Raw genomic sequence first — 12,388 nt, 5'->3', positions numbered from 1 at the left:
TTTCTATGCGGCATACTCAGAGATATTAGCCCCCGAACTTCTGAAATTGTATAACCATATATTTGAAACTGAATCCCTCCCTGAAACCCTCCGCCAGGCGGTAATTATATTAATCCCCAAGCCGGGTAAGGACCCCCAACTACCAGAATCCTATCGCCCTATCTCACTCCTTCAAGCAGACAAAAATATTAGCCAAAATATTAGCCATGCGCCTTAATAACAGCATTCTCTCCCTTATTCACCCTGACCAGACAGGGTTCATGCCAGGAAAAAAAACACTGCCATTAATTTAAGACGCCTACACATGAATGTTCAAGCGGAACATGAGAATATGGGCGATAGGGCGGTGGTGGCGCTCGACGCCGCTAAGGCGTTCGACTCAGTGGAGTGGGGATATCTCTGGGAGTGCCTGCGAGGATACGGCTTTGGTCCCAATTTCATACAATGGGTACAGCTACTATATTACTCCCCAATGGCAAAAGTGGTGGTAAATGGTTGGACATCCGATCCCTTCCCACTGAGTAGAGGAACCTGTCAGGGGTGTCCGTTGTCCCCTCCGCTATATGCTTTGGCGGTGGAACCTCTGGCCATCTCCCTTAGACAGAATCCACACGTACGGGGGTTACGAGCGGGACCTCTGACGGAGACACTAAGCTTATACGCAGATGACATGCTTCTTTATCTAGAGGATACTGGCCCATCTTTACAGGCGACCCTTCTAACCATTGAAGAATTTGGTAAACATTCAGGTCTAAGCATGAACTGGACTAAATCTCAGATTCTCCCCCTAGATGTGACATCCCCAACACACAGCGCGGCATCTCTCCCTTTGCAAAGAGTTGCATCCATTAAATACTTAGGTATAGAAATTACTAGAGACCCACTGGAATATACCATAAATAATATCGAACTACTCTTTTCATATTTAAAATCCCGAACACAAACCTAGGCGAGACTCCCTCTTGAAGTAATGGGTAGAATTAACCTCTTTAAGATGATACTATTGCCAAAGTTCCTCTATATACTCTGGAACTCTCCAATTTTTATTCCCCTTAAAACCTTCAAAACCATCGATAAAATCCTTAATTCCTTTGTCTGGGGCTCCAATAGGCATAAATTGGCCTGGAATACACTTAAGAACCCAACTTCTTCTGGGGGGGCCGCCCTTCCGGATGTACACACACACACACACACACACACACACACACACACACTATATAGCAGCTCAGCTCTCACACTTCTATTATATCCACAAAACAGACGAGGAAAGATATCAAATTTTAGTATGCAAGAAAGTTAACAAAGACTTATATTCCCCATTACAAGTACTCTTTAGAGGAGGTAACACGAAACATAAGAAAGAGGATCGCAACTTGCTGCTGTCCCAACACAGACGCGTATGGGAAAGAGCTGTCAGGCTCACTGGAACTGATTTTTTCCACTCGCACACTCCATTGTGGCACAATCCACAGCTGAAGGAGCTTATGTCCTTGCCCGGGACCCTTAGCTGGGCCGCTAAAGGAATAGTGTTCTTATTCCAGGTTATCAATATATTTGGCATAAGAAACTTTGAAACAATATGCAGAGTATGACCTCTCTCCCCATATGCGATTTAGATATATACAATTGAAACACGCACTCCAAACACAATTCGCAAATGGCTTCCCCAATCCACAATCACTAGCATTGGTGGATGTGATCACAGGATCAGACCCTGACAAACTTATCTCTACCCTATACACCACCCTACGCACCAAGTCGGTAGCTAGAATTACCGATAAGGCAAGGATTAGATGGGAAAATGACGTAGGACCAATAGATAGTTCTGACTGGGAAGATATATTAGAAAACGTTAAAAAAACCATCACCTAAAATCTCAGAACGCCTGACCCAACTTTATATAATACATAAATCCTATCTTACACCAGCTAGAATAGCCAAATACTCCCCACAGCAGAACCCAAACTGTCCTAGGTGCTCCAGTAACCCTTGCACATTCTACCATTTAATATGGCTATGCCCCGAAATACAAAGCTACTGGACACAGATCATTAAATTCCTCCACGATCACATGGGATCACCGATCCAGCTAGACCCCAAGTTGTGTCTCCTTGGTCTATTGCCAGACACCATTAAAGATAGATCCACGATCACATTTCTTAGTGAATCAATATTTTATGCTAGAAAATTGGTTGCTAGGCATTGGATGAGCACAGACTCTTACCATGCAGGTCTGGATTAGGGAGGTAAATGCGTCATTACCATATAAAAGGGCTATGTACAAACACAGGGGTTGCCCAAATAAATACTATAAAATATGGGACAAATGGCTGAACAATGATAATACTTGCTCTAATTAATCTTGAAGTATTCCAAGAGTTTAACGAGTCACCCATGACCACCTTGTGAGATTATGTTACATAGGACCAAGCTATAACCCCCAATAAATAGGAATATACTGGTGAAAACTGAAGTATTGTCTGTAACCATATCAACCTATGCCTACCTGTAAACTGTATAACTTACCCATGTACCTTCATGCCGTGTGGGAAATACCCCTTCATGTGATTGCAAGTGTTGTACTATAACTGTATATTGACATAAATTTTTCAACAACAAACATTTTTTTTTTTTTTTTTTTGAAAAAAAACAAGCCCTAGTTACTGTGTAAAATGTCACTGTTAGGGAATACACGTTTAACCCCTTCCCTGTGTGTTCCAACTGTATGGGGATAGGACTGAGTAGGAGAGGAGACATATTGCGGTTCCTACTTACTAGGAACAAACGACATGTCCCCTCTCCGACAGAATAGGGATGTATGTGTTTACACACAAATCCAAGTGCTGGTGCACGCGTGGCCAGCAGTGATCGCCGGGGGGGGGGGTGGCTCTTTAAGGAAACCCCGTACGGGGTTTTGCGCAGGGGGTGCCATTCTACCCCCATAAATAGACGTGAGTCGGTTAAGATAAAAGACCTTCTGCCTTTACAACTCTTAAATCTTGTACATAACAGTAGAACATTTAAAATATACCATAATCATTTAACAATCACCTGCTTACAAGTTCCCCTTACCCCCATCTCCACCTCCCTGCTGCTGTGATAAAGCCTGAAACATGAAATAAACTTATGCACACTTGTAAAATTACAGACAGGCCTGCTTTTAAGGACAACTGTACTTTTAAAGAAATTGCTCCAATCCCCTCTTAGGCTACATTCATATTTGTGTGGTGCACATGTGTTGCCATGATAGGTTTTTTCCCCCCCATACCCCATTAGGACAGCCCATTTGAATGGGTTGCCTACCACATCTAAAAATGCATAGCTTTTTTTTCTTCCACGCCGCACTAAAACCCATAGATTTTGTCAAATGATTTCTCATGTACTTCAACAATGTGCTTTGGGGTGCCATTAACAATGTCAATGCTGTGCACCTACAAAAGGGATGCACTTTTTTGCACAGCAACGTATGCATTATTGCATAAATGTGCTTTTTACTATCAATTATCCATTAGGTTTTACTTACCCTCCTAGCAGAGTCAAGTCCTGGCCAACGTTTGCACCACCTTTGGAAAAAAGGTCCTCTTAAGCTTGGGCAGGGTAATGAGCGTTAGGACTTCTATTGGGCCATCCCCAGGATGCTGGAGCCACTTCTTGATTACTGGAGGGAAAGAAAATAAAATACTCTCAATTTATACTAAACACACACAATGAAATATCAGAATTACAATCCAGAAGTGTGAGAAAAAAAACTTTAACTGCTTAGATGAAAGAGCCAATTGCCTGCTGGGAAAACTGATTTAACTATGTGTCAAGGTTTACTTTGCATACAGGTACATCGCAACAAGGACAACCCTTGAAAAACACACAATCTGGGCATCCATAAACCCAGTCACTTACAGGTTCTGGTTAAGTTCCCCCCCCCCCCCCCCCGCACATACTTTGATATATTTCTAAACTTTGGCGTGTGTGTCCAACCACACCCAATGTCAATAATTTCTGCTTAAAGCCAGTCCGATAGCTAAGGGGTCATAATGCAAAAAATAAATAAAATAATAATAAATTGGAAGTATACTTTCATGTGTGCACTGCCACCAGCACCTTCCCAGAATAGCGATCAGTGGGTGAGCCCATTATAGTTAAGTACACGCATTTATGATAACGTCAGTGAAAAAAGTAAAATGGTTACCAATGACTTTTGTTGTTAAAGCCCAAATGAATCTTCTGATCTCATTACTGTGATGCAGTCAGGCTACATGCACAATGATAAATATGGCAGTCTTATTTGAGGACTTTCTATTTGCTACAGAAAAGCGTAGAAACACTCTGCTAGCAGCAAGTTGGAGAGCTGTAGAATAATGCATATTATATAGTTATACTTACTGTTCAGTTAAAGCAAACCTGGAGCAATATTTAGGGCCACACATTAGTATGCTATGGTAGTGATGGGGCAGTCACATTTAAAAAAAAAAAAAAAATCGGTCTGAACTCTAAAAAGTGTGCATGTTAGCGTGCCATTTAAAAATAACAAAGCACATACATATTGCAATGCAGTAAGCATTGATGAAGTGTGTGGTAGTGCATGTGTTACTGCAGTATATTATTAGGTGCAAGCGAAACCATTATACAATTTTCTTATTCAATTTCCTTTAGATTTACCTTCAACTATGTAGTACAAGGGCCTGCTTGATTGTTTACAAATTAAAAGTGTTTAGATTTGACCTCATATTATAAGGTTTTGGTAAATCTAAAGGAAAACTATAGAAGAAAAATTGTATAATGTATGGCCAGCCTCAGGCTAGGTTCACACTTACAGTAAATAACAAAAAGAAAAAAACAACTCCTGCGCACAAGTGGATCACCATACGAATAGTACAATAACACAGGCCTTGCTGCCCTTATTACTATTATTTATTTTTTATTTTCATTAATACAATATAATAATTTAATATGTACCCATTATCTTCTCCAATAATTTTATTCATTATTAAATGATATTTATATTACTTGTCTCATGTATTATTTTGTAGGGGCCATTCTGGTCTCCTTTTAGGGGTTCCCCTAGTCCGTGTGAGCCGCTGCCTTACAGGCAGCTGTAAATTTAGACTGACGTCAGTATAGCTCTAATGAGCGGCCGGCCTCTGACATTGTAATCCCGCCCCCAGCTATATGCCACCGGGCTGTCCCTCGCCGCTCACGTTATCAACGGGCTACGTAGGATGCGGAGGTGGCGACGTGAACTCCGCCCCCTTCCTCCTGCTTGGAACGCAAACACATCGGCGTGCGTTCCACAACGAGATTGCCACGCTGAAACTATCGGCCCATTGTATACTTGAGGCACTTCACATGCACGGACCTCCTGAGACAATATTGTAGGTACATGTATCTTTTCTTTTGATACAATCGTTAGTATTTGAAGTGGGGGGTCTCCCTACCTATTATGTTCATTACAGCTCCTACCCATATATATATATATTTATATTATGCTAATGTCATCTCTGTGCTCCATGTGCGCAGCATGCCACGATCCAATACCAATGGTTTACTCTGCCTCCACTCTATTTTGTTGCCCTTATGACTGAAGGGCACAAGAGGGAGGGGCGCTCTGAGGGGGGAGGGGCCCCATATGCCATCCTTGATTTACTGACATTCAGGCACATAAATAGGGACTGCTGAAGGAGAGTCCACTGCTAAGCTCTGATGAAGAAGGGATGTCCCCTTCGAAACGCGTCAGCTGGTAGTGATGTTTGTGGGTTCCTCCACAATCCTTGGAAGGTATCGCTCATCCTAGGTTGCATGCTGTCAGTCGGTGCACTTTCACGTTGTGCCTTCCTCTACAATTGCTTGTGAGTTGTTTCTTTTTTACCTTTTTATTCAATATTTTAAAAGATAATGCACAAGGCTGGTGCGCCCCTTTTTCTCTCGTAGGTTCACACTTATGCAGGTTGTAGATGATGCATTTTGCATTTTTTTGGAGGCATCTGTTGTCATGCAGGAGAAACCAACATCTGCACTGCATTTCTGCTGCGTTTCCATTAAAGTCTATGGAACCAAAGACACACACTCTGGTGTCAACCAGACCTTAGTTAAAGTGGTAATCAAGCTATACAGCACTGCACATAATCAGTGATTTGCCAGGTTGCTGGGGCACTTTTTTTATACAAGTACCAATTGAAAATTTGAACTTTGGGTATTCTGACGCTGATTGTTGTGAAGTGATTTATCCCTTGAGGACTCTATGCCTGGCCTGTATAAGATATAATCACTGACGACAAGCCTCATCAGATAGCTTGAACTCACCAAACACAAAGGTGCTTTTATTCTGAACATCAGGTTACAGCAGATGACAGGATACAAACAGATGAATAGGTTGTAGTATTTATGCGGTCAAAAGATGATATTGTCTGTAGCTTACAATGTAGAATACATGTGGCCTGTTAGCTGCATTCATGACACAGGAAGTACAAATCACAAGAAGAGTGGAGCATTACATACAAAGGAAGTGTGTCATAACATCAGGGAAAAGAATATAAGAAAACAAGTGAATTACCACAAAATTTCACTAGATGGCAGCATGTGAACTAAATATAAAACACCCATAGAAATTGTTAGGAAAGCAATCTATATAAATTCTGTGCCGTCCCAACGGGGCACATTGGCCTTCTATTGCACAGTGCACCTCACTGTTGATGCCACCCATCACATGTAGCAGTTAATAGCCCTTTGCTTGCCTTTTTCCATCCCTTGGGGCACTATTCCTCCCACTGATATGAAACACTATTCTGCCAACCATCAGCAGCAATGGGGCACTATTTCTGCCAATGATACCAACGATGGGGCACCATTTCTACCACTAATACCAAATGTGGCGATGTTTACACCCACCAATTCCAGGAAAATTTCCACTTCTGCTGGCTGCAGTCCGGCCCCCCCTAAAGTCTGAAGGGCAGTAAATTGGCCCTTTATTTAAAAAGTTTGGAGACCCCTGCTTTAGATTACTGAATATGTATGCAGGTACCTGAGGGTGTTACAAAGTAATCATAGGAGTCCTTTGCATTGAGGACCACCAAGAACTAAAACCACACAGGATGTATAATGTTTTAAGACAGTCATATGGTTTTGCACAGTGAGTTGGGAAGAATTAGGACTCCCCCAGTTGGGTTTTTTACTGCCATCTAAAGCCCCATTAGAGAAATTTCCCCACACACTTATGGTCACCAACAAAATATGTGCAGAAATCCATCTTTAACAAAGCACCAAATAGTACTTTTAAAACCACACCAGACATTCTAATCCTCTCTCACTATACAAGGGGAAGAATTCGAAAACATTACCATTCATGCTACTGACTGCAATTACATGGAAACAGAGTGCTTCTGGGAACATCTAAAAAAAAAAAAAAAAAAACTAACCCACACAAAAACCACTGACCGATTCCTGCAAATATTGTTACAGGAGAGTCTAAAAGTCCATGCTAAGCCACAAAAAGAAGCCACAGAATTGGATGAATACTGTGTCAGCAATAATCTGCAAGGTTACCCCCTAAGCATAAATTCCTCCTCCCAGTACAAATTTGCTCCCCTTCCGAAAAAACCCCTTTTAAGCACAAATCATTTCCCCCCCCCCCCCAAATAAAATAAAAATAATAATACACACACCCAAGAACACAAATCCTCCTAAATCACCGCTCCCACAAAATTTATACACGTTTCCGCAACTAGACCACCCCCTAAATTCCCCTTCCAACACAAATCCCCTCCCCCCAATCACCTTGTGGTGCCCCTCCACTCACATGATACCACAGCGCCCAGAGCATCCTGCCCACTCCTTGTCCCAGCCCTAAATAAGAATACAGTAAAACCTTGGTTTGAGAGCAACTTGGTTTGAGAGCGTTTTCCAAGACAAGCAAAAAGGTTTTAATAAATTTTGCCTTGATATACAAGTGATGTCTTGATATTAGAGTAACGTCATGTCACAACTGGAGTATAAAAAAAGAAGAGGAGCCTCTAAGTGTAGCATTATGGTTACATTTAATGAAGGTACAACATTTAGCAACTTATTGCTACACTTAAAAAGGTGCCCCTCTTCTCTTTTATACCCTGTAAAAAAAAAAAAAAAAAAAAAAATGCTTTGATATACAATGCTTTGGATTACAAGCATGTTTCTGGAACGAATTATGCTCGCAATCCAAGGTTTTACTGTACAAAAATAAGGAATGCAGCCACTGCATCTCAGGATTCATATGTTGCAATACATTACAATTTTGCTTTTGGGTTTAATACTGCATACCTGCCAACTTTTTGAGATGAGAATGAGGGACACCTATCAGCAAAAGTATGCAGGCATAGGACACACCCCTTGCCACGCCCCTTAAAAAAAGAGAGAAAGAAAGAGAAAAAAAAAAAAAAAGGGAGGATGGAAATTGGTTAAACTCACATGTGCTTTTTTTTTACCACTACTATTCCTTTATATTGTCTTTTGGTATTTACAAAATCAGAGGAGGGACAAATGAGGAGGAAAGAGGGACATTCCCTCAAAATCAGGGACAGTTGAGAGCTATGAATACTGGTTTAGGAGGCGATTGCTTCCCCCCTTATATGCTTATTGAACAGGGACATAACAAATCCCACCTGATTTCTGTGTTGCGCCCATGCAGCACAGGATGGAGGAGACAAAGTGTTGCTTAGGTCAATTTTATTGCAACCTTATATTTTGGCTAAATCTGCACTGCATCATACACAGATCAACAATCCATATGGGATCAAAACAGATCAGCCAGGATACACCAGGTGAAAAATAAGGATGAGCTCAGACATGTTCGCACAGCCCACCAGGAAGTTGGCACTGCGGAGCGCTAATCACAGGCAGTGAGACATTTTCCGATTGACATTGTCCCGATGCGCGGCTGCAGATATCAGGAAAGGTCTCACCGCCTGTGATTAGCGCAGCGCCGACTTCCTGGCGGGTTCTGCACGTGGGCTGTACAAACACGCCTGAGCTCATCCTTAGTGATAAACATACAAGAATGTGTTGTTTAATACACAGATCAAGATACAAAAAAGGAGAAACACATACGTGTACATACTTGAACCCGGGATGGAGGCACAAACATTGTGCCTCATTTAAACTCCCAAATTCCTCCCCCCCCCCCCTGGCTACATAGGTGTGCTGCTTCAGACTAGAAAGCACCATACTTATAACCTCTTACTAAAGGACTGGCCCCTAAAAATATAGATAATTAGGAAAGAATTTACTATTTATCGAGCATCATGTTTCTTCCATGGCTTTCACAAATACAAGACCTTTACAATCACGGACACCTGTTTTTATCTTTGAAGTTGTTTTCATCAAATTTAGTTATAAAGGAAGACAGATTTACTGCAGACTATTAAAAAATCACAAAAAATGAAAATTGTCCTACCATTTCTTCACCTCCCAACCATAAATCATCTGCTCACTGAAAGAGCACAGCCTCAAGATTTTCCTTTGCCTGCTTTATCAATTTAGGTCATTTAAATAACAAATTCCCTGCACATGAATCTCTTTCAATTAAAGGTACAGGGGCAGTTTGCATGTGCTGGGGTTTTTTTTAGGATCTTGTTTATTTGGTGTGCATGCACATGCAATATTTCTGCAATGTTTGCAAACAAAAAACAGACCCGTCAATTATGGAAAATGTGGCCGCACACAAGAACAGAATGTTTATACATTTCTACTGCGCAAAAACTTCCCAGATTGATAACCATCATCTGTGTCAAAAGAGATCTAGGTAAACTGTGTAATAACACATTATCGGTAGCAACAAAATAGCCCTGCGCATTGCTTAACACATTTTATCTTGTTTATCTTATCTTAGTAACCTTTTTTTTTTATTATTAATTTACAAAAAGAACTTTTAAAATGTATTTCCAATCAAAACTTCTTTTTATTCTTTTTTTTTGGGGGGATCTGGGTTTGGAGTGAGGAAGGGTTGGAACCCCTGTCAAGTTTTACATAACCACCCAACATTCTGAAATGATAAAAAAGGATACCTTTTAGACCCCTTTCACAATGGGGCCGCAGCCGTGTTAGCCCTTAAAGCGCCGCTTGTTTTAGCGGTGATTTTCGGCCTCTAGCGGGGAGCTTTTAACCCCAAAGAAGGAGTTTAAAACTCCCGTGTTGTGCCACTTCCAAATCGCTTTTCCGGCGCTTCGGAAAGCTCTGCCCATTCATGCCCATGGGCAGGGCATTTTGGGAGTGATAAATAAGGAAGAGCTCTGGCGTGTTCGCACAGCCCACGTGCAGAGCCCGCCAGGAAGTCGGCACTGCGCTGCGCTAATCACAGGCATTTCCTGATCTCTGCAGCCGTGCATCGGGACAATGTCTCACTGCCTGTGATTAGCGCAGCGCAGTGCCGACTTCCTGGCGGGCTCTGCGCGTGGAGTGTGCGAACACGCCTGAGCTCATCCTTCGTGCTAAACCAAACCCCCCCAAAGATGCTGCTTGCAGGACTTTTCTAAACGTCCCACAAGCACACCGCCCTAGAGTGAAAAGTCACACTTGAATGAATGGGAGGCAGTTTTCAGGCACTTAGCAGAGGATATTTCCAGCGCTAAATCGCCTGAAAACCACCCCAGTGTGAAAGGGGTCTATGTACTGGAGTAACTAGAACCTTCAGGGCCTCAGTGCAAGAAACATTTAGGACCCCCCCTGTCCCCTGGGCTGGGACCCTTCCTTCCTAGCCCATTGGTGGAACACCAGGGCCCAGTCGCAAGTGTGACCTTTGTGACCCTGGTAGTTCTGCCAGTAGTTTTTTATTTTTGTTATTTTATTTTTTATTATTTTTTATTTATTATTTACAATATTATTTTTTTTTTGTTTTTTTTTACAATTTGTTTTAAGACCCCTGTTGGCAGGCTTTGGTGAGATACCAGGGGTCTAAACAGAGTTCCACCTTTGAGCCGGAGCCAGAATGAATGGACAGGAATGGCTCTGTACAGAGCTTCATATTCATTCACAAACTGCAGCATAGTAAACATAGTTTACTATGCTGCAGGTTATGAATGGACAGAGTCAGTGACTGGAACGACTATTTATTCAGACAAAAAAGGGGCGATAAATGACACATTTACTGGCCCCTTCCCCACTCTCTATCCTGACACATCCCCAGCAGCTGGCGGGAGAGGGGAGGGGGAAACCCGGCAGAGCTGTGGGGGGCAAGAGGGGCCTGGAGAGAGCACAGGGGGGCAGGAGAGCACACAGGAGGGCAGCAGAAACAAGCTTAAAAGGGGGAGTGGTGGGGGCAGCTGCATATAGAGGAACCAATCTCTTCACTTGCCCCCGCCGCTCCTCCTATCCAGGTGTACAGGGGGGGTAGGTGGAGCATGGGGTCCGGTCGCAAATACCTTTTAGCACACAATATGTAGGCAAACGACACACCCATGCCACGGCCCCAGTTACCAAAAAGAGCCATTATGCAGAAAATGATTGGCTAATCCACAAAATGCTTTTCTGATCTCTATTTTTTTTCCTCATATTGGGCTCAACTCACCAAAGGAAATTACATGCGAAATTCGGGTCATGTGACACATTTTCCCCAAATATCACATGTGATATTGAAAATGTCAGTTCACTATCCTTTTTTGCGGTATTTACCTCAAATAGCAAAAACGCATTGTAAATACCGCATGAAACAGTGTTAAAGTCAGTTCACTAAAGAAAATAAATAAATACATGCGTTTAAATAAGTAGTGGTCCAGGCATGCGATATTTAAGGAATGTATGAAATTTGTTTGGTAAGGAGGTGCCAAACCTCAATGGGCAGGGCATGGAAGTGTTTAACCCATGGTTAAACACTGGTTATGCCGTGGTTTTACTGCCCCCAACCACTCCCTCTGAAGCTACAAAGGCAGCAGCCTGGGGGTGTACATATGCCAAAGCCGCAATATTATGCTTTGTCTTTGTGATCATTGCAGGAATTAAATACCCTGTCACACTCTGTGGACATTCTGTTCTGGGAACAACAAGATCTGCAACAGGGAAACAATAATAAAAAGCTGACAGGGTTTTAGCATTCTCCTACTTAAAGAGGAGGTCCCCCCACAAAAAATTTAAAGTCAGCAGATACAAATACTGAAGCTGCTGACTTTTATTATATGGACACTTACCTGTCCAGGGAGCCTGTGATGTCAGCACCCCAGCCGATCTTCAGATTGGCTGTCGGGTGCAACCGCTGCCGTTCCTGGTAAGGGACCCCGGCATTGAAGCCTATTGGCTTCACAGTCGATTCCCTACTGTGCATGCGCGAAGCATGCTGCTCTTTCTAATTGGTCTTGCGGCGGAGGAGGGAGCCGAACTTCTGAGAGCCCAGGCAGCAGCCCCGTCTCCCTGAAGTGGGTACCTGTCATCCGGG

General features: G+C 42.6%; 1 pseudogene across 1 annotated transcript in view; it reads right to left on the bottom strand.

Annotated features, from left to right (window-relative positions):
• LOC141108090 (la-related protein 6-like) overlaps window positions 1–9,447 on the bottom strand; it is a 30,233-nt pseudogene extending 20,786 nt beyond the window's left edge. Inside the window, exons 1-2 of the transcript XR_012236009.1 lie at window positions 9,419–9,447; window positions 3,524–3,658 (exon numbers count right to left, since the gene is read on the bottom strand). The product of XR_012236009.1 is annotated as a la-related protein 6-like (transcript). The remainder of the gene's footprint in view (window positions 1–3,523; window positions 3,659–9,418) is intronic.
• Between the last annotated feature and the right edge of the window lie 2,941 nt (window positions 9,448–12,388).

The sequence above is a fragment of the Aquarana catesbeiana genome, linkage group LG01 (genome assembly GCF_042186555.1).
Source record: "Aquarana catesbeiana isolate 2022-GZ linkage group LG01, ASM4218655v1, whole genome shotgun sequence".
Taxonomy (NCBI): domain Eukaryota; kingdom Metazoa; phylum Chordata; class Amphibia; order Anura; family Ranidae; genus Aquarana; species Aquarana catesbeiana.
The sequence above is the reverse complement of the archived record's forward strand: the minus strand, read 5'-3'. Positions and strand labels throughout refer to the sequence as shown.